This window comes from Ranitomeya imitator, chromosome 5 (genome assembly GCF_032444005.1).
Source record: "Ranitomeya imitator isolate aRanImi1 chromosome 5, aRanImi1.pri, whole genome shotgun sequence".
NCBI classification, from domain to species: domain Eukaryota; kingdom Metazoa; phylum Chordata; class Amphibia; order Anura; family Dendrobatidae; genus Ranitomeya; species Ranitomeya imitator.
The window spans coordinates 257,395,953-257,420,553 of NC_091286.1; the positions used below are offsets into that span (position 1 = coordinate 257,395,953).

At 43.0% G+C, this 24,601-nt stretch overlaps 1 non-coding gene across 1 annotated transcript; it reads left to right on the forward strand.

Moving 5' to 3' along the window:
* Positions 1-201: 201 nt before the first annotated feature.
* On the forward strand, positions 202-273 carry TRNAE-CUC (transfer RNA glutamic acid (anticodon CUC)). The gene has a single exon. It is a non-coding gene; the product is annotated as a tRNA-Glu (tRNA).
* Positions 274-24,601: the final 24,328 nt, after the last annotated feature.

Genomic DNA, 24,601 nt, shown 5'->3' on the forward strand with positions numbered 1-24,601 from the left:
TATATTTATTAAAAAAATAATAATAAAAAAACAGAGTAGCCATAGGAAGAAGGGGTTAAAATCCTTTTTATGCTTAGAGCTTCCCTACGACAAACCATGAACCTCCACAACAAACTCAATAATACAGTTATTAACTAGTCAAATGACATACATGGAAGCAGAGCATGCACATAGCTCAGACATTGCCACTAGTGCTCAGCTTCCCTGGTGGTCTAGTGGTTAGGATTCGGCGCTCTCACCGCCGCGGCCCGGGTTCGATTCCCGGTCAGGGAACAAGATTTTTGTTTGTGTGTTGATTAATATATTAGTGTTTCCTTGTCTTGTTTTTGATAACTATCATCTTGAACATATATTAGCTATGTATCAGATCTGTACATAAGTGTTTTGTATATATGACATTTTATGCACAGTAGTGAGGTATATGGGACTCCTCAGTATTTTCAGTCTCATCTCACTCTCATTTGATCACATAGTCATTGACTACAAGGTATTTTCCATTTGTTCCTCTTGATATGCAATGTATTAGTTTATTGAAGTATAATTCTTTATTTCATTCCAGACTCGCAGGAAAGGCGTGTCACCAGTGCCACCTACTGTCCATAGCTGGTATAGCATCCACCATGTATTGTATTTGTCACCAGTGCCACCTACTGTCCATAGCTGGTATAGCATCCACCATGTATTGTATTTGTCACCAGTGCCACCTACTGTCCATAGCTGGTATAGCATCCACCATCTTCTATATATATAATTGCCTAAGGGTTTTTCCGTCTGTCTATCTTTCTGTCTGTCTGTCTGTCTGTCTGTCCTGGAAATCCCACGTCTCTGATTCAGCAACGGGCACAGCGACGATGATGTCATAAAGGACATAGAAATCCCACGTTTCTGATTCAGCGACGGGCACAGTATCGACGTAGATGTCATAATGGTTGCCATGGCGACGATGATGTCATAAAGGGTGCCTCGACTAATCAGCGACGGGCACAGTCTGCCGCGAATTCTGGAATCATCATTGTCCAAATACTACGGGGACATGCATATTCTAGAATACCCGATGCGATAGAATCGGGCCACAATCTAGTGTATTATATTTGTCACCAGTGCCACCTACTGTCCATAGCTGGTATAGCATCCACCATGTATTGTATGTCACCAGTGCCACCTACTGTCCATAGCTGGTATAGCATCCACCATGTATTGTATTTGTCACCAGTACCACCTACTGTCCATAGCTGGTATAGCATCCACCATATATTGTATTTGTCACCAGTACCACCTACTGTCCATAGCTGGTATAGCATCCACCATGTATTGTATTTGTCACCAGTGCCACCTACTGTCCATAGCTGGTATAGCATCCACCATGTATTGTATTTGTCACCAGTGCCACCTACTGTCCATAGCTGGTATAGCATCCACCATGTATTGTATTTGTCACCAGTACCACCTACTGTCCATAGCTGGTATAGCATCCACCATGTATTGTATTTGTCACCAGTACCACCTACTGTCCATAGCTGGTATAGCATCCACCATGTATTGTATTTGTCACCAGTGCCACCTACTGTCCATAGCTGGTATAGCATCCACCATGTATTGTATTTGTCACCAGTACCACCTACTGTCCATAGCTGGTATAGCATCCACCATGTATTGTATTTGTCACCAGTGCCACCTACTGTCCATAGCTGGTATAGCATCCACCATGCATTGTATTTGTCACCAGTGCCACCTACTGTCCATAGCTGGTATAGCATCCACCATGTATTGTATTTGTCACCAGTACCACCTACTGTCCATAGCTGGTATAGCATCCACCATGTATTGTATTTGTCACCAGTACCACCTACTGTCCATAGCTGGTATAGCATCCACCATGTATTGTATTTGTCACCAGTACCACCTACTGTCCATAGCTGGTATAGCATCCACCATGTATTGTATTTGTCACCAGTACCACCTACTGTCCATAGCTGGTATAGCATCCACCATGTATTGTATTTGTCACCAGTACCACCTACTGTCCATAGCTGGTATAGCATCCACCATGCATTGTATTTCTCACCAGTGCCACTTACTGTCAATAGCTGGTATAGCACTCACCATGTATGTCACTAGTGCCATCTTTTGTCCACATATAGCACTTACCAGTTGCCTCGATCTGTGTGCTATTATTTTTGCTTCTAGTACATAAATATGTATGACCTTTTGTACATCATATTTGGATGCTAATTTCTCCTTTATTTAGCTTTTTTAAATAAAATAGTGAATCTAATCGCTGTAATAGAGAGAAGGGAAATGCTTATAAACCACAAAATGTCCCACTATCACAACTGGGCACTTCAACTAGCAATATAACCAAATTTTCCATATAACTCCTTTTGAAATGGAAATAAGAAGAGATCCCAAAATAGTAAAAATTAACTTTTATTAAATGATGTATAAAAACTGATAAAAAAGCAAATATACTGTCAATGGACACCGAACAGCCCATCACATAGATAAGGTAAAGAAGATCATATGGTGATAATTCAAATGTAAAAAAGATCTTACAAAAAGTGTTAAGATATAAATATATACTATAACTCCCTTTACAAAAGAATAGCTGTAACTTATGCAATATATATATATATATATATATATATGTATTTTTTATCAATCGGACACAGGATATATATTCCCAATGGGAAATGAGGTGCGGGGTATAATCAGAGAAACCATACAATGACCGACCAATATACTACAATGATGATATATACGATCTCTAAATAGAGCGGTACAGGTCTCAATAAAGTATAGTAAATAACATCAATGTCCCCATACACCATCAACCATTCCCAATAACACCGAAATAAATATGAATTACCTATGCCAGAAGTGCTATGTGCTCACTAGGTTCTGTACACATGTACCCGTTCGGCGTCCACTCACCCCGAGGTACGTTTTGCCATCCATCTTGAGTTATAGTATATATTTATATCTTAACACTTTTTGTAAGATTTTAGTTAATAATTTTCTAGGTATTTTTCTGGCTAGCTGCTAGTACTCAGCATCAGTTATACCTTTGCTTAAAGGGATTTTCCCACAAACAAAAGTTTATTTTAATCAATAGATTTTGGAATAATAATATATTCCACAATTGGATGTGTTTAAATAAAATGCAGAGATAATCTTATAAACGTGCTCCTGCTATGTACTGTGAAATGGCTGTGCCTGACCGTGCAGGAACATTGTTGGCAAGTACCAGAGCTCCTGGGCAGGAAGGGAGAAAAAAGTGTAGAGACATTACAGCACAAGATCACAAATGATTCTTTCTTTGAAGTAAAACATTGTTTAAAAACAGGCAGGGATAGGTTTTACTTCACAAAAAGAATCAGCTGCGATCCCCTACTGTAATGTCAGTATACTCCTCCCCCCACCCAGGAGCTGTGGTATGATCAGACCATTTTCCTGTACGGTCAGACACGGCCATTACGCAGTACACAGCGGGGGCACATTTATAAGATTATCTCAGCACATGAACATTTTATTTAAACACATCCAATTGTGAAATGTATTATTATTCCAAAATCTATTGGTTAAAACTAACTTTTGCTTGTGAGTAAATACTTTAACCCCTTTCTGACATCGGACGTACTATCCCGTCGAGGTGGGGTGGGCCCCTATGACCACGGACGGGATAGTACGTCCAGCGCGATCGGCGGCGCTCACGGGGGGAGCGCGGCCGATCGCGGCCGGGTGTCAGCTGCCTATCGCAGCTGACATCCGGCACTATGTGCCAGGAGCGGTCACGGACCGCCCCCGGCACATTAACCCCCGGCACACCGCGATCAAAGATGATCGCGATGTGCCGGCGGTGCAGGGAAGCCCTGCGGGCTTCCCTGAGCCCCACACAGCAACGCAATGTGATCGCGTTGCTGCGAGGGTCTTACCTCCCTCCCTGCTTGCTCCAGACCCGGATCCAAGATGGCCGCGGATCCGGGTCCTGCAGGGAGGGAGGTGGCTTCACAGAGCCTGCTCAGAGCAGGCACTGTGAAGGCTGTACTGCTCTAAGTCAGATCAGTGATCTGACAGAGTGCTGTGCACACTGTCAGATCACCGATCTGTGATGTCCCCCCCTGGGACAAAGTAAAAAAGTAAAAATTTTTTTTTCCAAATGTGTAAAAAAAAAAAAATCCTAAATAATGAAAAAAAAAATATTATTCCCATAAATACATTTCTTTATCTAAATAAATAAAAAAAAACAATAAAAGTGCACATATTTAGTATCGCCGCATCCGTAACGACCCAACCTATAAAACTGTCCCACTAGTTAACCCCTTCAGTAAACACTGTACGAAAAAAAAAAAAAAAGAGGCAAAAAACAACGCTTTATTATCATACCGCCGAACAAAAAGTGGAATAACACGCGATCAAAAAGACAGATATAAATAATCATGGTACCGCTGAAAACGTCATCTTGTCCCGCAAAAAATGAGCCACCATACAGCATCATCAGCAAAAAAATAAAAAAGTTATAGTCCTGAGAATAAAGCGATGCAAAAATAATTATTTTTTCTATAAAATAGTTTTTATCGTATAAAAGCGCCAAAACATAAAAAAATGATATAAATGAGGTGTCGCTGTAATCATACTGACCCAAAGAATAAAACTGCTTTATCAATTTTACCAAACGCGGAACGGTATAAACGCCTCCCCCAAAAGAAATTCATGAATAGCTGGTTTTTGGTAATTCTGTCTCACAAAAATCGGAATAAAAAGCGATCAAAAAATGTCACGTGCCCGAAAATGTTACCAATAAAAACGTCAACTCGTCCCGCAAAAAACAAGACCTCACATGACTCTGTGGACCAAAATATGGAAAAATTATAGCTCTCAAAATGTGGTAATGCAAAAAATATTTTTTGCAATAAAAAGCGTCTTTCAGTGTTTGACGGTTGCCAATCATAAAAATCCGCTAAAAAACCCGCTATAAAAGTAAATCAAACCCCCCTTCATCACCCCCTTAGTTAGGGAAAAATTAAAAAAATGTATTTATTTCCATTTTCCCATTAGGGCTAGGGCTAGGGTTAGGGCTAGGGTTAGGGTTAGGGCTAGGGTTAGGGCTAGGGTTAGGGCTAGGGTTAGGGTTAGGGCTAGGGTTAGGGTTAGGGCTATGGTTAGGGTTAGGGCTAGGGTTAGGGTTAGGGCTAGGGTTAGGGCTAGGGTTAGGGCTAGGGTTAGGATTAGGGCTAGGGTTAGGGCTAGGGTTAGGGCTAGGGTTAGGGCTAGGGCTACAGTTTGGGTTGGGGCTAAAGTTACAGTTAGGGTTTAGATTACATTTACAGTTGGGAATAGGGTTGGGATTAGGGTTAGGGGTGTGTCAGGGTTAGAGGTGAGGTTAGGGTTACCGTTGGAATTAGGGTTAGTGGTGTGTTTGGATTAGGGTTTCAGTTATAATTGGGGGGTTTCCACTGTTTAGGCACATCAGGGGCTCTCCAAACGCGACATGGCGTCCGATCTCAATTCCAGCCAATTCTGCGTTGAAAAAGTAAAACAGTGCTTCTTCCCTTCCGAGCTCTCCCGTGTGCCCAAACAGGGGTTTACCCCAACATATGCAGTATCAGCATACTCAGGACAAATAGGACAACAACTGTTGGGGTCCAATTTCTCCTGTTACCCTTGGGAAAATACAAAACTGGGGGCTAAAAAAAAATTTTTGTGGGAAAAAAAAAGATTTTTTATTTTTACGGCTCTGCGTTATAAACTGTAGTGAAACACTTGGGGGTTCAAAGTTCTCACAACACATCTAGATAAGTTCCCTGGGGGGGTCTAGTTTCCAATATGGGGTCACTTGTGGGGGGTTTCTACTGTTTAGGTACATTAGGGGTTCTGCAAACGCAATGTGACGCCTGCAGACCATTCCATCTAAGTCTGCATTCCAAATGGCACTCCTTCCCTTCCGAGCCCTCCAATGCGCCCAAACGGTGGTTCCCCCCAACATATGGGGTATCAGCGCACTCAGGACAAATTGGACAACAAATTTTGGGGTCCAATTTCTCCTGTTACCCTCGGGAAAACACAAAACTGGGGGCGAAAAAATAATTTTTGTGGGAAAAAATTTTTGTTTTATTTTTACGGCTCTCCATTATAAACTTCTGTGAAGCCCTTGGTGGGTCAAAGCGCTCACCACACATCTAGATAAGTTCCTTAGGGGGTCTACTTTCCAAAATGGTGTCACTTGTGGGGGGTTTCAATGTTTAGGCACATCAGTGGCTCTCCAAAGGCAACATGGCGTCCCATCTCAAGTCCTGTCAATTTTGCATTGAAAAGTCAAACGGCACTCCTTCCCTTCCGAGCTCTCCCATCTGCCCAAACAGTGGTTTACCCCCACATATTGGGTATCAGCGTACTCAGGACAAATTGTACAACAACTTTTGGGGTCCAATTTCTTCTCTTACCCTTGGAAAAATAAAAAATTGGGGGCGAAATGATAATTTTTGTGAAAAAATATGATTTTTTATTTTTACGGTTCTACATTATAAACTTCTGTGAAGCACTTGGTGGGTCAAAGTGCTCACCACACCTCTAGATAAGTTCCTTAGGGGGTCTACTTTCCAAAATGGTGTCACTTGTGGGGGGTTTCAATGTTTAGGCACATCAGGGGCTCTCCAAACGAAACATGGCGTCACATCTCAATTCCAGTCAATTTTGCATTGAAGAGTCAAATGGCGCTCCTTCGCTTCCGAGCTGTGCCATGCGCCCCAAACAGTGGTTTACCCCCACATGTGGGGTATTGCGTACTCAGGACAAATTGTACAACAATGTTTGGGGTCCATTTTCTCCTGTTACCCTTGGTAAAATAAAACAAATTTGAGCTGAATTAAATTTTTTGTGAAAAAAAGTTAAATGTTCATTTTTATTTAAACATTCAAAAAATTCCTGTGAAGCACCAGAATGGTTAATAAACTTCTTGAATGTGGTTTTGAGCACCTTGAGGGGTGTAGTTTTTAGAATAGTGTCACACTTGGGTATTTTCTATCATATAGACCCCTCAAAATGACTTCAAATGAGATGTGGTCCCTAAAAAAAAATGGTGTTGTAAAAATGAGAAATGGCTGGTCAACTTTTCACCCTTATAAGGCCGGCGTCACACACAGCGTATGAAAATACGGTCCGTATATTACGGCCATAATACGCTGAAAAGTCCCGAAAATAGTGGTCCGTAGCTCCCCCATAGGCAGGGGGTGTCACCGTTTTTGCGCTTGGCATCCTCCGTATGTAATCCGTATGGCAGCCGTAATGCGTGTTTTTAGCGCAGGCTTGCAAAACCGACATACCGCTATACAAGGGATCCATGTGTTAAAAAAAAAAACATATATACTGTCTCTCTCTCTCTATATATATATATATATATATATATATATATATATATATGTCAGTAGACACATATATGTATATATATTATTGCTTCATACAGCGCGAGATAGCAGAAAGCCGGTAATTCAATTACCGGCTTTTGCTTTCTCCTTCCTAAACCCGACATGATATGAGACCTGGTTTACATACAGTAAACCATCTCATATCACCATTTTTTTTTGCATATTCCACACTACTAATGTCAGTAGTGTGTATATGCAAAATTTGGCCGTTCTAGCTAGTAAAATAAGGGGTTAAAGGGCGGAAAAAAATGGCGTGGGCTCCCGCACAATTTTCTCCGCCAGAGTAGTAAAGCCAGTGACTGAGGGCAGATATTAATAGCCTGGAGAGGGTCCATGGTTATTGGCCCCCCCTGGCTAAAAACATCTGCCCCCAGCCACCCCAGAAAAGGCACATCTGGAAGATGCGCCTATTCTGGCACTTGGCCACTCTCTTCCCATTCCCGTGTAGCGGTGGGATATGGGGTAATGAAGGGTTAATGTCACCTTGCTATTGTAAGGTGACATTAAGCCAAATTAATAATGGAGAGGCGTCAAATATGACACCTATCCATTATTAATCTAATACTAGTAAAGGGTTAAAAAAACACACGCACATTATTAAAAATTAATTTATTGAAAAAATCACAAAGGCTGTTGTATTAATTTATTCTACTCTCAATCCACTCACTGAAGACCCTCGATCTGTAAATTAAAAAATAAAAAATAAACCATCAATATACATACCTTCCGAGGATCGGTAAGGTCCAACGATGTAGATCCATCTGAAGAGGTTAAAATATTTTGCAGACACGAGCTCCGCTAATGCAGGCTGCTCATTTCTGCAAAACCCCAGCGAATGAAGCTAAATATAGATCAATGAGCTATATTTAGCTTCATTTGCGGTGAGGCGCCCATATTTGACGCCTCTCCATTATTAATTTGGTTTAATGTCACCTTACAATAGCAAGGTGACATTAACCCTTCATTACCCCATATCCCACCGCTACACGGGAATGGGAAGAGAGTGGCCAAGTGCCAGAATAGGCGCATCTTCCAGATGTGCCTTTTCTGGGGTGGCTGGGGGCAGATGTTTTTAGCCAGGGGGGGCCAATAACCGTGGACCCTCTCCAGGCTATTAATATCTGCCCTCAGTCACTGGCTTTACTACTCTGGCGGAGAAAATTGTGCGGGAGCCCACGCCATTTTTTTCCGCCCTTTAACCCCTTATTTTACTAGCTAGAACGGCCAAAGTTTGCATAGACACACTACTAACATTAGTAGTATGGAATATGCAAAAAAAATGGTGATAAGAGATGGTTTACTGTATGTAAACCATGTCTCATATCATGTCGGGTTTAGGAAGGAGAAAGCAAAAGCCGGTAATTGAAATACCGGCTTTTCTCTCTAACAGCGCTGCGTATTCCTCGCAAGTCACACTGCTAGTCCGTGTGGAATCCGTATTTTTGGGGCTTCCATAGACTTTCATTGACGTTTTATTTGCGCAATACGGTGACAAACGCAGCATGCTGCGATTTTCTACGGCCGTAGAAAGCCGTATAATACGGATCAGTTTAATACGGCAGATAGGAGCAGGGGCATAGAGAATAATTGTGCCGTATTTTTTGCGAGTTTTACGGACGTAGTTTCTGCGCTCTTACGTCCGTAAAACTCGCAAGTGTGACGCCGGCCTAACTCCCTAACAAAAAAAAATTTTGGTTCCAAAATTGTGCTGATGTAAAGTAGACATGTGAGAAATGTTACTTATTAAGTATTTTGTGTGACATATCTCTGTGATTTAATTGCATAAAAATTCAAAGTTTGAAAATTGCGAAATTTTCATAATTTTCGCCAAATTTCCGTTTTTTTCACAAATAATTGCAGGTACTATCAAAGAATTTTTACCATTGTCATGAAGTACAATATGTCACGAGAAAACAATGTCAGATTCACTGGGATCCGTTGAAGCGTTCCAGAGTAATAACCTCATAAAGGGACAGTGGTCAGAATTGTAAAAATTGGCCCGGTCATTAACGTGCAAACCACCCTTGGGGGTAAAGGGGTTAAGTTAGGTGTGTTAGCTTAGCTCTGTGTCTCTTTCCTCTGCCCTTGTTACTTGACCTAGCATTTGTCGTGCCTATTCTTGTAGATGATCCCTCCTGCTCTTGATGCTCTCTGACTTCAGGTATCTGACCCCAGACTTGGCCTTTGACTATTCATTTGTTTTACTCCCTTGCCTTGAGGTACCCTTCTGGCTTTTGACCCTGAGCATTACCTGACCATGCCTTTGTCTTACTCCTCTGTACTACGAGCTTTCCAGGTATTTCAACTCGGACCTCCTGACTATCCTTTCTCACTGTTTGTGCTTGAGAGTCATAATTATGCTGTCTTGCTATTGGACATCCATAGCACCAGTGATAGATTCCCTTGAAAGTGTACAGGGTTATAAAAACACGGCTGTTTTTTTTATTATATAGAAACAATACCATGAAGTGAATGGAGCTGCAATACCACACACAAAACAGGTGTGGCGTTGTTTTTAGAAGAAAGTAGCCATGAGTTTGAAATACTGCGTGACCCTTTTTACTAGGACAAATGCACAAGACTCCTTCTGTATAATACTTGTTATATACATGCTTGCCACTAGATGGCTAACACGGTACAAAGATATATACATTTTTCCTTCCACTAGATGGTGAGCTAACCTAATAAATACAGGTGCTTCTCACTAAATTAGAATATGATCAAAAAGTTAATTTATTTCAGTTCTTCAATACAAAAAGTGAAACTCATATATTATCTAGAGTCATTACAAACAGAGATATCTATTTCAAGTGTTTATTTCTCTTAATGTTGATGATTATGTCTTACAGCCAATGAAAACCCAAGAGTTGTTATCTCAGTAAATTAGAATAATTAACAAAACACCTGCAAAGGCTTCCTAAGCATTTAAAAAGGTCCCTTAACATATGGGATAGCTGACGCACCACTGCAATATGCAGATATAATATATAAAGGGGGTGCAAGACTGATGGCTAATAATGCAAACTAACAAAAGCACAAGAAACAAGAGCCATCAAAATATCTGCACACCACCAAAGTTATGATAAAAATAATATAAGCTTTATTGGGAACATAATTAAAAACATCTAAAATCACACATAACCTCCGTGCAGATGCCCCTGTGAACACTGTATGCCAAAATATACATAGATATATAAACGTATGAAATCTTCCAGACGTGTCTATTATTAATGTACCCTGCCCTCTGCACTTAATATTATTATAAACACTGAAATACCCTGCATAGTCTGATAACACTGAAATACCCTGCATAGTCTGATGACCACTCCTAGGATCAGACTATGCAGGGTATTTCAGTGTTTATATTTGGACATCTTCCCCTGTCCCTTTCTTTGGATATCTAGGGCAGTTTATTTTATCTGCTCCTCTGGGTCCATAGGGGTTTTTTTTTGCTGGAAGCTGCATATTGTGGTGGGGTGTTGCATGCTATTTGCATGCTGTGTGGCTTGTATTATACTTGACTGTGTGCATATATGTTGTTATATGGTTGTATACAGCGTGTTCATTTCAAATTTTGACTATATATAGTTACATTAATAATATTAAGTGCAGAGGGCAGGGACACGTCTGGAAGATTTCATACGTTTATATATCTATGTATATTTTGGCATACAGTGTTCACAGGGGCATCTGCACGGAGGTTATGTGTGATTTTAGATGTTTTTAATTATGTTCCCAATAAAGCTTATATTATTTTTATCATAACTTTGGTGGTGTGCAGATATTTTGATGGCTCTTGTTTCTTGTGCTTTTGTTAAAAAGGTCCCTTAGTTTGTTTCAGTAGGCTCCACAATCATGGGGAAGACTGCTGACTTGACAGATATCCAGATGGCAGTCATTGTCACTCTCCACAAGGAGGGTAAGCCACAAAAGGTCATTGCTAAAGAAGCTGGCCGTTCACAGAGTGCTGTATCTAAGCATATTAATGGATAGTTCAGTGGAAGGAAAAAGTGTGGTAGAAAAAGGTTCACAAGCAACCGGGATAACCGCAGCCTTGGAAGGATTGTTAAGAAAAGGTCATTCAACAATTTTGGGGAGATGCACAAGGAGTGGAATATTCCTGGAGTCATTGCTTCAAGAACCACCACACACAGACGTAGTTAGGAGATGGGCCACTAGTGTCGCATTCTTTGTGTCAAACCACTCAGACCAATAGACAATGCAAGAAACATCTTATCGGGGCCAAGGAGAAAAAGAACTGGACTGTTGTCAGTGGTTCAAGGTGTTGTTTTCAGATGGAAGTAAATTTTGCATTTCATTTGGAAATCAAGGTCCCAGAGTCTGAAAGAAGAGTGGAGAGGCCACAATCCAAGCTGCTTGAGGTCTAGTGTGAAGTTTCCACAATCAGTGATGGTTTGGGGAGCCATGTCATCTGCTGGTGTAGGTTCACTGTGTTTTATCAAGACCAAAGTCAGCGCAGCCGTCTACCAGGAAATTTCAGAGCACTTTATGCTTCCTTCTGCCGACAAGCTTTTTGGAGATGGAAATTTCATTCTCCAGCAGGACTTGGCATCTGTCCACACTGCCAAACGTACCAATACCTGGTTTAAAAACAACAGTAACACTGTGCTTGATTGGCCAGCAAACTTGCCTGACCTTAACCCCACAGAGAATCTATGGGGTAGTGTCAAGAGGAAGATCAGAGACACCAGACACAACAATGCAGACAAGCTGAAGGCTACTATCAAAGCAACGGACTTCCATAACACCTCAGCAGTGCCACAGGCTGATCGCCTCCATTCCATGCCGCATTAATGCAGTAATTGATGCAAAAGGAGTCTGACCAAGTATTGAGTGCATTTACTGGACATGCATTTCAGTAGGCCAAGATTTTGGATTTTAAAATCATTTTTCAAGCTGGTGTTATAAAGTATTCTAATTTATGGAGATAACGACTTTTGGGTTTTCATTGGCTGTAAGAAATAATCATCAACATTAACAGAAATAAGCACTTGAAATAGATCACTCTGTTTGTAATGACTCTATATAATATATGAGTTTCACTTTTTGTATTGAAGAACTTAAATAAATTAACTTTTTGATGATATTCGAATTTTGTGAGAAGCACCTGTATATAAATAACAGGGCTTCATACAGAAGAAAAGTGCCCTTATTGTACCAATTTTCAACTTCTAACATTTATAAATAAATTAATTCTCAGTTATAATTATGGCGCTTTTACACAAATTTTAATGAGACCAACCCACAAATTCCACAATAATAGATGATGAAGATTATTTTCTCTGCCTGATAACAGGATCAACACATCAAAAATTAAACTGTTATTGATATAGACCATCTATTCACGAAACTTACCAAATAATCTGGATTATATTGAAATTTCTGACAATTTGGCCAGAAGCATGCAAACGAGTGGCCTGCTATCATTTTCTATGGCTCTAGTTGTCCTATTTTGCTCATCAAAACTACATCAGACCACAACAATCAGAAATTTGAGAGCATCTGTTTATGAATGGAGAAAACTGCATAAAACTAAATCTGTGCTAGAATCATAATCACCACAAATTGAAGATGAGAAACTATTACAATTATGGTGTAGCTGTCAACACCATTCTATTTAAAGAGACACTGTCACCTGAATTTGGAGGGAACAATCTTCAGCCATGGAGGCGGGGTTTTGGGGTGTTTGATTCACCCTTTCCTTACCCGCTGGCTGCATGCTGGCTGCAATATTGGATTGAAGTTCATTCTCTGTCCTCCGTAGTACATGCCTGCTCAAAGCAATCTTGCCTTGCGCAGGCGTGTACTATGGAGGACAGAGAACACCCCAAAACCCCGCCTCCATGGCTGAAGATTGTTCCCTCCAAATTCAGGTGACAGTGTCCCTTTAACACTGTTGCTTGCATGATCATTTCCCTGTGAAGTAGCCTGATTGGTAGTTTGATTCAAGGTGAAGAAGTTCAGAGATAATAAATCAAGTAAAGGGAGTCATTGTCAGGATATCATGCTATAATAATGAACAAATGATTGTGTTATGCAGGAGGCAGCAAAATTTTATAGTGAGTTATTACTGGGCTATTGTTATTCATGTGGTCACTGGTTTGGCATACCCTTGGATTGAATTGGTCACATCAAAGAAGCTTCTCTGGCGTGAGAACTGGCCAATGCAAGCTAGATAATTCATGGATTTATTATTCAGGTCGGTTCCCATGATTGTCAGAGAGCAATGTGCCGTCCGAGTGTAATCCCCATTCTCCTACATAACAGGTTTAAACGTTTAATGATCCAACTATGATTTACTAACATGATAATGTGAACTTGAGGGCATGATGGTATCATTGAATGAGCAACATCAAGGGATGTTCACTTGCTGCCAGCATCAATATAGAAACTCTGACAACTTCCAGATATACATATATTAACATGTTTGGAATCAGACAGTATGATCTGAGTTGGCTTGAAGTCCTTATTATTTTCATACATATTTGGTAAAGTATCATATTGTATGGAAGCTGCATATTCGTAATATTTATATGTATCAATTTGTATAATGCTTGAGCTGTGGTGGGCATTATATATTGTAGGCTTGCATCTGGACAGGTTCTCAATTGGAGACATTTGTCGTAAAGACCAAGAAAAGCAGCCTCTAGTACAAGTAGTGCTGAGAAATGTTATAGGGTATAGCAAGAGTTCAGTTTTTAGGAGCAGCCAGATTGGCAGGAATAGTTGCTCCCATATATCCACGCTTGGGTGTGTTATGGCCTATATAAGTGCCAGGCTGTCTCATTAGGGGCTGTGTGTGCAAAGTAAAAATATCTTGTTTGTGTGGCTTACTGCCATCTAAACGGGTGAGCCTGTGCTTTATATGGACTGTTTATTTTCCGTTTTGGTTCTGTTATACCTTTTGTACCCAGTAGAGGCTGTTTTATTTTGTCGAGCTGGACAGTTTATGGACCTTTAATAAGCCATACATTTGTTTTGAACCAAAGAACCAAATACTTGTTTGTCCACCAACATATACCAGAGAGATGATCCTTTATAATTGGTGGCGAACGTGGGCAGTAATCCGAAAGAGCACAGGTGTTTGTAGATAAAGAATGTATGTCCGGAGTAAAAGCAGCTACAGTGGTGTGATCACGATCCAACAAAATGGAGGTGCTGATTAAGAAGCTGGTTCGGGCCAATATTCAGCAGCAGCAGGTTCAGCTGAGACCAACAAACTTTTGATGTAACAACAGTCACAACGGCAGATGGAACTCCTGGCAGAGGCTGTCCTCGGCAAGGAAACTGCTCTGCCCTAAATCGAGGTGAAGATACACAGCTAAAGAGGATGGCAAGAGGTAGCTGCTAAAGATGACTCCAGGTGACGACATCAAAGCCTTCCGGATTGTGTTTAAAAGGGTGGCAGACTGGGAGAAATTGCCACCATAGCAGTGGCTGGAGGTTCTGACACCATATCAGATAGGGGGAACCCCAGAAGGCATATTATGACCTGACTCTGCAGAATGCCAGGGAGTATGACAAACTGAGATCTTGGCTCGGCTGGGTGTATCCCTGATGGTCAGAGCACAGCAGGTGCATCACTAGGACTATCGCAGAGGCAATCACAGATATGTGACCTTTTGCACCTAGTACAAAAATGGGTGCAGTCCAAGATAAGTACTCCAGCACAGATGGTGGATCAAATGGTAATGGACTGGTTTATCTACTGACTGCCAATGTCAGTTCAATGCTGAGTTGCCCGGGGAGATCCCCAAAATGCAGATAACCTGGTGGAACTGGTGAAGAGGTACCTGGTGGTTGAGATTTCGCTGGGTATTCAAGTGGGTGTTAAGTCACTGTTAAGTGTTGACGGTCTGCTGTATGATGGCAGAAGGGGCCCAACCCCCTAACTTTAGTGAGAGTGAGGGATAAGTAGAATTGCAGCAGGACAGGTTCTCAAGGGGAGAAATGTGTCACAGAGGTACTTAGCCTCTGTGAGGTAAAGAACAAAAATAGCAGGCTCCAGCATAAGTAGTGCTGAGAGAGTTTTTAGAGCGCAGCAAGGGTTCATATTTTAGGGGTAGCCAGAAAGAGATGGGTGGGACTGGCTGCTCTCATATCTCCACCTTTGGGTGTGGCAATTAATTTTCCCAAGGGGTTACATAAAACACTGGGACTATTGTGGAGGGCTGAACCAACAGATTGCACTTAATTCTGCTCATTACTATTGTTTTCGATTCATTTTTATCACTTGATATTTGGCAGAATGAAGTCTGTTGACAAGTTATTACAGTTATACATATTACGATCGTACTTATGTATTCAAAATGTATGTTTTCAGAATTATGTCTTCACATAGCCCCCTTACACAGTATAATGTCCCCACATAGCCCCCTTACACTGTATAATGTCCCCACACAGTCCCCTTACACAGTATTTGATCCCCACACAGCCTCCCACTCAGAATGAGGTCCCACACTGCCTCATTACATGGTGGTATGTCACCACATAGTCCCCTTACACAGTATAATGTCCCCACATAGTCCCCTTACACAGTATTAGTATGCAGTGACATCATCACACCTGCTGCACTCTCAGATGCACAGGCTCCATTATGGAATAGTGACCTGACGGCTCTCTGTTCCAATATTGTATTCATGGGTATCTGTATATCGAGGATGCAGATATCAGTGAAAATGAGGCGCTGGGCGTTGCGTGGCTGCATGGTGTGGGTCACCACTGCATAAACCTCATTGGCTGTCTCAGTCTACATGAGACACCGGGAAAACCAAGGGCCAGGGCCGGCGTCAGCACCCGGCGTACCCGGGCAAATGCCGGGGCCCTGGCGAGACGGGGGCCCATTTATGGTAGTACACACTGTCACTGTCTACATCGCTGCTGTGTGTGTACAGTGATCAAATCAAATCCCTCATCATCCCCGGCGCCCGGCGGCACCTCGGCAGCAGGGGGCAGACAACAGAGCTCTGTCTGAGCCGTTTCGCTGGTGCCTGGCGCTGCGCATCTGCAATAGCAGCAATACTCACCTCCGCCGGCCCGTCACCATGGATACACAATACAGAGAGAGTCACTTCCGGGCGGCGCTGGGTCATCTGTCCTGTTACTTCCGGTCGGCTTGTCATCCTAAGAGCAAGAAGACAGAGCCACCATCCAGGACAAGAGGACAGGCCTAGCAGCGCCAAGCAGGAGAAGACGAGCAGCAGCTGCAGTGAGTGAGGAGGTGCATGGTCGGTGCCCTATCCTGTGTGTCCACAACGAGGGCGACGGGCCTGCGAAGGCTAGCAGCAGTGACTGTGAGTGAGTGACTCGTCTTCGGTGACGGTCCCCGACCCCAACCCTGCGCATTGCGGGGGCTGGGGGGGGAATGAATCGAAATGGGATGCAGGCAGCCTGCTGCTGACTGAGCCTGGGTCTGCTGCGTGACTGACCCTTTTACTTTCCAAATCTGATGTCAGCCAGTGTCACACATTTTAGGTGTTGCCGCGGTTATATACTACGTCACGGGGCTGTGCTGTGTTGTGTTATATACTGCGTGCGTGGGCTGTGTGTTATTATGACACACAGCCCACGCACGCAGTATATAACACACAGCCCACGCTCGCAGTATATAACACTGTTATATACTGCGTGTGTGGGCTGTGTGTTATATGCTGCGTGCGTGGGCTGTGTGTTATATACTGCGTGCGTGGGCTGTGTGTTATATACTGCGTGGGTGGGCTGTGGGTTATATACTGCGTGCGTGGGCTGTTGGTTATATACTGCGTGCGTGGGCTGTGGGTTATATACTGCGTGCGTGGGCTGTGGGTTATATACTGCGTGCGTGGGCTGTGTTAGTGTGTTATATACTGCGTGGCGTGGGCTGATTCTTATCTGTGCATCATGAATCGTGGTATGTGTTAAAGGAAGGGGGGGCCCACTGAGACTCGTTCGCCCGGGGCCCTCAAAAACCTGGAGCCGGCCCTGTCAAGGGCCACACTTTGCCTATGTCTGGACAATACCAATCTATGTTTTTTTGTACATTGATCATACATAGCATGACACCATCAAATATTGCTATCTAATGTCATCATTAGGTAGTACCCAGGATAACTAAGCAATGAGTTTTTGTATTAAAAGGGGTTTTCCAAGAATAGATATAAAATACATGGATAAAATAAATAATACACATTTATATATTACATTTTTTAAATACCTTTATATAGCTTAAAGGTATGCCTTATCTCAGTGTTCCCCAAGTCCGGTCCTCAAGAGCCACCAACAGGTCATGTTTTGAGGATTTCCTTAGTATTACATAGGTCATTGAATGCTTGCCTGTCCAGGTGATGCAATTATCACCTGTGCAATACTAAGGAAATCCTGAAAACATGACCTGTTGGTGGCTCTTGAGGACCGGACTTGGGGAACACTGCCTTATCTTGTGCACTTTTGTCAGGATTTTAAAGCTAACAGTTGCCATTATTCAGTGTGCACCCATCCTAGATTTCAAAAGACACACAGTAGGACAGTAAGATGGGCTGCATAAAGAACATCTCCTCGAGACATAGCTTAGGTCAGAGCAGCGTCCTGTCAGGGATTGTGAACTCACATTGCTCTGTTCAGTCAACCTGACAGGACACTGAGCGGAGTGGACTAAATGAGAAGATAAACACCTTTCCTTAGCTGAATGGGAATGTACATTCTTCTCGGTCAGCCTGACAGTTTTAGTGCAGTGCAGGGAGTACCTCTGTCTAAGGGCTCGCTCATACAAGCGTACAACTTGGACGAGTGCTATCCGAGTTATAGCAACGAGTGCTAGCAGTCGGACTAATGTTATGTAATGGGGCAGTGTACTGTAGATCTGCGTTTTTTCCACACACCGAATCTGTTTGTGAAAAAAAATGTAGCATGCGGCCATTTGCTCAACAAATCGGATTACATGCACCCATTCAAGTCTATGGGAGCGTGTAAAACATCATTATGCAACCATCCTAGGCTGCTACCTGTACAGAATTGACTTTATTATACTAATGACTCTCCAATCAAACTCTGATCTGAGTTTTATTAGAGTCAGCTTATTGTGATCTGATTCTCTCAGATGAGAGAATCGTAGCACAGGTGAGAAGAAGATAGAAAAAACTTGTTCTCGATCTTCTCCATTGTCTGTGTCCATGGATGTCGGACTGCACTTGGATGACATCCGAGTGCAGTCCGACATCCAAGACTTATATCAGAAACTGGCAGGACAGCTGGACAACACATCACCTGTCCGCCCTAACACCTGAAGACACAGTGACGCATAGAGCCTGGGTCATGATAAAGACCCTGTAAAAAGGCTTGAGCCACCTGTCATACGGGTTATTGTCCCACCTTTAAGAAAGACAGAGAGAACAGTGAGGACCTTAACAGAAGCCACAGGCAGCAAGAGACTACACCACAGCGCTAGTAGGAAGGATTCTAACTCCACCTGGTAAAAGGGACTCCGAACTCACTTCCATGCTGGCCGGATCCTGTCTGAACCTGTGATCTCGTGGCCCTTGCTGTGGCTGCCTGAAGTCTTCAGTAAACCAGGTAAAGAGACTGCAAACCTGTGTCCTCCATTTCTTTCTACACTACCCACCATCTACAGTACAGATCAAAAGTTTGGACTCTTATGATCTGGTGGCCTAGGAGCAGCATGAGACATACTCTGGAGAAGGTGGTACCTGTACTGACCGCAAACCCTGAACTTAGCAGCGCAACTAGAAGCAGCCATGGGGAGTACCTAACACTCACTAGACCCCTCGACACAGCCTAAGAACTAACTTCCCCTAAAGACAGAAACGGGAAAACTATCTTGCCTCAGAGAAAATCCCCAAAGGATAGACAGCCCCCCACAAATATTGACTGTGAGAGGAGAGGGAAATAACATACGCAGACATGAAATCAGGATTTAGCATAGGAGGCCATTCTAGCTAAAAAGAAAGAATAGGACAGAGTACTATGCGGTCAGTATTAAAACACTAGAAAATATCCACCACAGAAAATACAAATCACCACATCTGACTAAAGACATGGAGGGTATATCTGCATCTCCACAGACACAGCTTGGCTGCAAAAAATCCTTCACAGACAAAGCTGGACAAGACAAAACATGAAAATGCACAGATCTATAAGGTCCACAGCAGGTGGACAGCAAAAACAAAGCCAGAACTTATCTTTGTTGAAAAGAACAGCAAAACAGGAGAGACCAGGTATGGATGTGAATCCTCCAAAAACAATGGACAACTGGCACTGACTAAAGGATAAAGCAGGACTAAATAGCCCAGCCCAAATTGCAAAAAATGGATACACCTGATAAATGCTGCGATCCAAAGACAGCAGCACTACCACTCATAACCACCGGAGGGAGCCCAAGAGCAGAATTCACAACAGTACCCCCCCCTTGAGGAGGGGTCACCGAACCCTCACCAGAGCCCCAGGCCGATCAGGACGAGCCAAATGAAAGGCACAAACCAAATCGTCAGCATGAACATTGGAGGCAACAACCCAAGAATTATCCTCCTGGCCATAACCCTTCCATTTGACCAGATACTGAAGCTTCCGCCTCGAAAAACGAGAATCCAAAATCTTCTCAACCACATACTCCAACTCCCCATCAATCAACACCGGGGCCGGATGATCAACAGAGGGAACAACGGGCACCACATACTTCCGCAACAAAGATCTATGGAACACATTATGGATGGAAAAAGAGGCTGGAAGGGCCAAACGAAAAGACACTGGATTGATAATCTCAGAAATCCTATAAGGACCAATAAACCGAGGCTTGAACTTAGGGGAAGAAACCTTCACAGGAACATGACGGGAAGACAACCAGACCAAATCCCCAACCCGAAGCCGGGAACCAAAACACCGACGACGGTTAGCAAAACGCTGAGCCTCCTCCTGAGACAACACCAAATTGTCCACCACATGAGCCCAAATCTGCTGCAGCCTGTCAACCACAGAATCCACACCAGGACAATCAGAAGGCTCAACCTGCCCAGAAGAAAAACGAGGATGAAAACCAAAATTACAAAAAAAGGCGAAAACAAGGTAGCAGAACTAGCCCGATTATTAAGGGCAAATTCGGCCAATGTCAAGAAAGCCACCCAATCATCCTGATCAGCAGACACAAAGCATCTCAAATAAGTTTCCAAAGTCTGATTAGTTCGCTCGGTTTGGCCATTTGTCTGAGGATGAAATGCGGAAGAAAAAGACAAATCAATGCCCAGCCTAGCACAAAAGGCCCGCCAAAACCTAGAAACAAACTGGGAACCTCTATCGGACACAATATTCTCCGGAATGCCATGCAAACGAACCACATGCTGAAAAAACAACGGAACCAAATCAGAAGAGGAAGGCAATTTAGACAAAGGTACCAAATGAACGATCTTAGAAAACCGGTCACAAACCACCCAGATAACCGACATCCTCTGGGAAACCGGAAGATCTGAAATAAAATCCATAGAAATATGCGTCCAAGGTCTCTCAGGGACCGGCAAAGGCAAAAGCAACCCACTAGCACAGGAACAGCAAGGCTTAGCCCGCGCACAAATCCCACAGGACTGCACAAAAGAATGCACATCCCGCGACAAAGAAGGCCACCAAAAGGACCTACCAACCAAATCTCTGGTACCAAAAATCCCAGGATGGCCAGCCAACACAGAACAATGAACCTCAGAAATCACTTTACTAGTCCATCTATCAGGAACAAACAGTTTCCCCACTGGACAGCGGTCAGGTTTATTAGCCTGAAATTCCTGAAGAACCCATCGTAAATCAGGGGAGATGGCAGAAAGAATCACCCCTTCCTTCAGAATGCCGACCGGCTCAACAACCCCAGGGGAATCAGGAAAAAAACTCCTAGAGAGGGCATCCGCCTTAACATTCTTAGTACCAGGAAGGTACGAGACCACAAAATCAAGATGGGAGAAAAACAGGGACCATCGAGCCTGTCTAGGATTCAGTCGTTTGGCAGACTCGAGGTAAATCAGATTCTTATGATCGGTCAGGACCACAATACGGTGCTTGGCCCCCTCAAGCCAATGTCGCCACTGCTCAAATGCCCACTTCATAGCCAACAACTCCCGATTGCCGACATCATAATTGCGTTCTGCAGGCGAAACCTTCCGAGAAAAGAAGGCACACGGTTTCATCAAGGAACCATCAGAATTCCTCTGAGACAAAACAGCCCCTGCCCCAATCTCAGACGCGTCAACCTCAACCTGAAATGGAAGAGAAACATCCGGCTGACGCAACACAGGGGCAGAAGTAAATCGGCGTTTAAGCTCCTGAAAGGCAGAAACAGCCTCAGAGGACCAATTCGTCACATCAGCGCCTTTCTTCGTCAAATCGGTCAGAGGTTTAACCACACTGGAGAAGTTGGCAATGAAACGACGATAAAAATTAGCAAAGCCCAAGAATTTCTGAAGGCTCTTCACAGATGTGGGCTGAATCCAATCATGAATGGCCTGAACCTTAACCGGATCCATTTCTATACATGAGGGAGAAAAAATGAAGCCCAAAATAGAAACCTTCTGCACTCCAAAGAGGCACTTCGACCCCTTCACAAATAAAGCATTATTACGGAGGATCTGAAATACCATCCTGACCTGTTTCACATGAGACTCCCAATCATTGGAAAAAATCAAAATATCATCCAAATATACAACCATGAATTTATCAAGATAACTCCGAAAGATATCATGCATGAAGGATTGGAACACAGATGGGGCATTAGAGAGTCCGAATGGCATCACAAGGTATTCAAAATGGCCTTCGGGCGTATTAAATGCAGTTTTCCATTCGTCACCCTGCTTAATACGAATAAGATTATATGCCCCTCAAAGGTCAATCTTAGTAAACCAGCTAGCCCCCTTAATCCTAGCAAACAAATCAGTAAACAAAGGCAAAGGGTATTGAAATTTGACCGTGATCTTATTCAAAAGGCGATAATCAATACACGTTCTTAAGGAGCCATCCTTCATGGCAACAAAAAAAAAACCTGCTCCCAATGGTGAAGAAGATGGCCGAATATGCCCCTTCTCCAAAGACTCCTTAATATAGCTCCGCATGGCGGCATGTTCTGGCACAGACAGGTTGAAAAGTCGGCCCTTAGGGAACTTACAACCTGGAATCAAGTCAATAGCACAATCACAGTCCCTATGTGGTGGAAGGGAACTGGGTTTGGGCTCATCGAATACATCCTGGAAATCTGACAAAAACTCAGGAATTTCAGAAGAGGGGGAAGAGGAAATTGACATCAAAGGAACGACACCATGAACCCCCTGACAACCCCAACTAGTCACAGACATAGATTTCCAATCTAACACCGGATTATGTAGCTGTAACCATGGAAAACCCAGCACAATATCATCATGCAAATTATGCAACACCAGAAAACGACAATCTTCCTGATGGGCTGGCGCCATGCGCATGGTCAGCTGTGTCCAAAACTGAGGTTTATTTTTAGCCAACGGTGTAGCATCAATCCCCCTTAAAGGAATAGGGTTCTGCAAAGGCTGCAAGGGGAAACCACAACGTCTGGCAAATTCTAAGTCCATTAAGTTCAGAGCGGCGCCTGAATCCACAAATGCCATGACAGAAAATCACGATAATGAGCAGATCAAGGTCACAGATAACAGAAATTTAGGTTGTACAGTACTGATGGTAACAGAACTAGCGATTCTCTTTGTACACTTAGGGCAATCAGAAATAACATGAGCAGAATCGCCGCAGTAAAAACACAACCTATTCTGACGCCTAAATCCTTGTCTTTCAGCTCTAGACAAAATCCTATCACACTGCATAGGCTCAGGGCTCCGCTCGGAGGACAATGCCACAGTGTGCACAACTCTGCGCTCACGCAAGCGCCGATCAATCTGAATGGCCAGAGACATAGAATCACTCAGACCAGCAGGCGTGGGGAACCCCACCATAACATCTTTAACGGATTCAGAAAGACCCTTTCTGAAAATTGCCGCCAAGGCATCCTCATTCCATTTAGTCAGTACAGACCATTTTCTAAATTTCTGGCAATACGATTCTGCCGCTTCTTGACCCTGACACAGGGCCAACAAGATCTTCTCAGCTTGATCCACAGAATTAGGCTCATCATACAATAACCCTAATGCTTGAAAGAAAGAATCAACATTAAGCAAAGCAGGATTGCCAGATTCCAGGGAAAATGCCCAATCCTGTGGGTCACCACGCAGCAGGGATATGATGATTTTAACCTGCTGAATGGGATCACCAGGGGACCGGGGTCTCAATGCAAAAAACAGTTTACAGTTATTTTTGAAACTCAAAAATTTGGATCTGTCACCAAAAAATAAATCAGGAGTGGGAATCTTAGGTTCTAAGGCAGGAGTCTGAATAATATAATCTGAAATACCCTAGCAGCAAGCTGATCCACCCGAGAAACTAACTCCTGAACATTCATGTTATTACTAGCTTCCGTAGCCACCTGTCACGATATGGTATGAAATATCATAAGTAGTTCTCTTGCTAGCCTGCGTGGGCTAAGCCCCCCTTCTTGGAGTAATACTGCAACAGTTTGTAGCTGCAAATTCCTGGCTTTCCTTCTCAGAGAGTGTGGGGGTTTGGAGAGCCCAAGGTATTTACGACCGGCATTTCCTGTGTAAGCTCTTGTTCAGCTATAAGTGAAGTAGAAACTTCGAGGATCTATGAAAGATTCTTTGTTTAGTTTTTGTTAGATATTAGGCAAACGATTTAAGCTAGAAATACGAAAATATATATTCTTATTCTCACTCGGTGTATCTACCCATCCCGCGAAACACGGGCTTCTAACTCCATCTGGTAAAGAAGTAGGGATTTCTCTGTAAATATGTATCCCAGATAGGACATATTTGATCTCATTAGAATGCTCACGTTAATCCGAGATGAAGGATGGATTTGTTAGGACTATAACATGTTTTGTAGCGGAGTTATCGAAATTAGATATAGATTAGAAAAAATGAGTTAACTGAAGAGGTAGGAGGGACGAGGTGATCCAACCCCTTTCTGGGATGTTACAGGCTTAAGCTATAACTGTCTGCACACATCCCCAGCTTCCTTCTTGCCCTATTTTCCTGGAAGAGCTGAGTACATCCCATGAGCTGGGACGTATGGAAAACTGCCCTAGCCTGGTTGCCTGTCAT